Here is a 3,289-nt window from a genome sequence, read left to right on the forward strand (position 1 = left end):
TAAACTTAAACAGGGGAAGTTTAGACTGGATATAAGGAGGAAATTCTTTCCTGTTAGGGTGGTGAGGCACTGGAATGGGTTGCCCAGGGAGATTGTGAGTGCTCCATCCCTGGCGGTGTTCAAGGCCAGGTTGGATGAAGCCTTGGGTGGGATGGTTTAGTTTGAGGTGTCCCTGCCCATGGCGGGGGGTTGGAACTAGATGATCTTGAGGTCCTTTCCAACCCTAACTAGTCTATGATCCTAAGGTGCTTTCTAACCCTGACTATTATATGATTCTATGGGGGTGGAAGAAAGAGGTCTGCGTAGTGAAGCTTCTGCAGTAGTCACTAGCAGCCATCCAGCAGATCAGGATGTCCTCTGCAACTCTTCTAAAGTCTTGTAAGTTCAGGAGAATCCTCTGGCTTACGGGTAGATCCCCTAGTGACTATGTGTATTTTCTTTGTCTTCCTCTGCCTTCACACTCCCTGGAGCAGGTGAACTGTATGGGCACAGAAAATAACACCATCAGGATCCCTTTGGAAAGCTGTCTAAAAAAGGACTGAACAGGCTGAGGACAGAATAATGCAAGTTGTTTATTACATACTCTGCTAGCTGGAATAAAATCTGAAAGTTAACAGGGTATTGTAGAGTACAAATGACTTCCAAATTCTCTCACTGCAGAGCTGACTTTCCAGTTATAAAATGATTTGTATGGTTCTTGGATAACTGAAAAACAAGAAAACCAATGAAGCTGACAAAACTGTCTGTATAAAATGGAGCTCTGCTTGTTATTTAGAGGTGTCAGATGAAATCTGCACTAAGCCTTGCGAAGGAGAGTAATCTGTGGTTTTGCTTTCTGAGCCGTGGGTTCAACTTTCCTCCATGGGCATTTCCTTTAGTAGTCCATACAGTGCTGCCATATTAACTGACAACAGGAAAACCATATGCTCAAGCTTGTTTCTTGTCTCAAACCAAATCTTGATCCTCAAATCATTGGGACTTCTGATTTGCAAGTCAAGCCCTGAACTGCCAAACCCTTCAATAGAGTTAAAAACCTAAACCAGAACTTGATTCTGATTTGGTTGTGTGTTCACCAGCAAATACATTTTTAAAAGACTGTAGCACATGATATAGATGAGGACTGTTCCAACTTCCCTGGAAGCCCTGCCTCTTCTGTGAGTAAGAGCAGCAGCACACTTTGTTTTCATCTGGTTGACAGACATGGGGGCTGCTGCTGGGTGCTGAAGAATGTAAACACTTTGCTGAGACATAGCAAAAATCCCTAGCACCTTTGTAGAAGAATGGAAAAAAATCCATCAAAATCCAAATCTTTCTGTAGAATGAAGAAAACATGGTCAAAACCAGTATTTATTTCATATTTCATCCTTTTCCCCAGCCTCCCCTGGCATTTTTTCCTTCTGCATTCTGGTCTTACACAGTGAGCAAAAATTAGACTGCTGATAATATCAGTATTACGTGGCACTTCAGTGGTGGGCCTGAATCCTGCACGTGAACAAGAGCTGGGATACAAAAGGGTGGCAGTGCAACTGGGACAGAGAACCAGTGGGGTTGCAAAGAGTTGTCACATTTTGCATGTGTCACAGATCAAAATGGAAAGGTTCATGTAGTGGTGATCATGAGGGAGGCAGTGTGCTAGTGGCAGTGGGACTGAGGAAGCCCCAGTGTGTGTCTCCAGTGGACTTTCATGTGTGTGTGTTTTCAAAATGGAGCCAAGATGGAAAGACATGGAAAAAAGACAATACCATGTACAGAGGCTGCATGGCTGGGGTGGAAGTGGATTTGTATGAACTCTTCCGTTAATCACTTTTTTATTTCTTCCTTCCCTCCCAGGTGCAAGTGGGAAGTACACCTCAGGACCAAAGAATTGTGGGATACATTTCCTGCACTCACTTGCAAGATATTGAAGGTACTGTCCTACATTGCATATCCTACTTGTTCACTATTCCTAGTGGTGGTGTTCTTGCTCCTCCAGTATTTCTGACACAGTGCAGTCTGCATTGCAAATAGTGAAATAGTGAAGAAGGGTAGACAAGTATATCCTCAAATCTTCCCCTTTCCACTACTGGAGTAGTTAAGTATTATAGGACACAAACAAAAAATATCCCTTGAGAGGTTTCCTTCTCTTTGCTCCCTCTTAACCAAATACTGTTATTTTAGCATATACACTACTATCATCATTACTCAATAGCATTTAACAGCCCATACTGTGAGTATCAATATAAAAACATTTATTTGTATGTAACTAGGGAATTATCAGAAGATACAAGTTGGGACAGCAGAAATCAGAAGCTGGAATAAGCCCACATTCTCTGGGTTTTGACCTGTAAATTTCATACATAAATGGTGAGCAAGTTAATACATTCATTGAAAAATTCTGCTGGTCATGTTTAAAAGCAATCCCACTGTAACATTTACTACAGCACGTCACAGCATGCTATATCCCATTTGTTTCATGAAAAAGTATTTTCTAAGGTCATTTGCCTCGGTCTTCACTGGCAAAGGCTCTGACTGCACCACCCAGGTCTTAGAAGGTAGATGCGGGGACTGTGAGAATGAAGACCTTGGGCCCACTGTAGGAGAGGATCTGGTTCGAGACCATCTTCAAAATCTGAACGCTCGTAAGACTGTGGGACCTGATGAAATCCATCCGCAGGTCCTGAAGGAGCTGGCGAATGAAGTTGCTAAGCCACTGGCCATCATATTTGAAAAATCATGGCGGTCAGGTGAAGTTCCCAATGACTGGAAAAAGGGAAATATAACCCCCATTTTCAAGAAGGGGAAAATGGAAGACCCGGGGAATTACAGACCAGTCAGTCTCACCTCTGTGCCTGGTAAAATCTTGGAGCAGATTCTCCTGGAGGGCATGCTAAGGCACATGAAAAACAACAAGGTGCTTGGTGACAGCCAGCATGGCTTCACTAAGGGGAAATCCTGCCTGACCAATTTGGTGGCCTTCTATGATGGGGCTATAGAACTGATGGACAAGGGTAAAGCAGTTGATGTCATCTACCTGGACTTGTGCAAAGCATTTGACACTGTCCTGCACAATATCCTTCTCTCTAAATTGGAGAGACATCAATTTGATGGATGGACCACTCGGCGGATAAAGAACTGGCTGGATGGCCCCACACAAAGAGTTGTGGTCAATGGCTCGATGTCTGGCCGGAGACCGGTAACGAGTGGTGTCCCTCAGGGATCGGTGTTGGGACCGGTCTTGTTTAACATCTTCATCGCTGACATGGACAGTGGGATTGAGTGTGCCCTCAGCAAGTTTGCCGATGACACCAAG

At 43.9% G+C, this 3,289-nt stretch overlaps 1 long non-coding RNA gene across 1 annotated transcript; it reads left to right on the forward strand.

The window, feature by feature from the left end:
• Positions 1-296: 296 nt before the first annotated feature.
• On the forward strand, positions 297-2,790 carry LOC136004287 (uncharacterized). The gene is made up of 3 exons (XR_010608359.1): positions 297-378; positions 1,831-1,906; positions 2,247-2,790. It is a non-coding gene; the product is annotated as an uncharacterized LOC136004287 (long non-coding RNA).
• Positions 2,791-3,289: the final 499 nt, after the last annotated feature.

Source organism: Lathamus discolor, chromosome W (assembly GCF_037157495.1).
Source record: "Lathamus discolor isolate bLatDis1 chromosome W, bLatDis1.hap1, whole genome shotgun sequence".
NCBI lineage: Eukaryota > Metazoa > Chordata > Aves > Psittaciformes > Psittacidae > Lathamus > Lathamus discolor.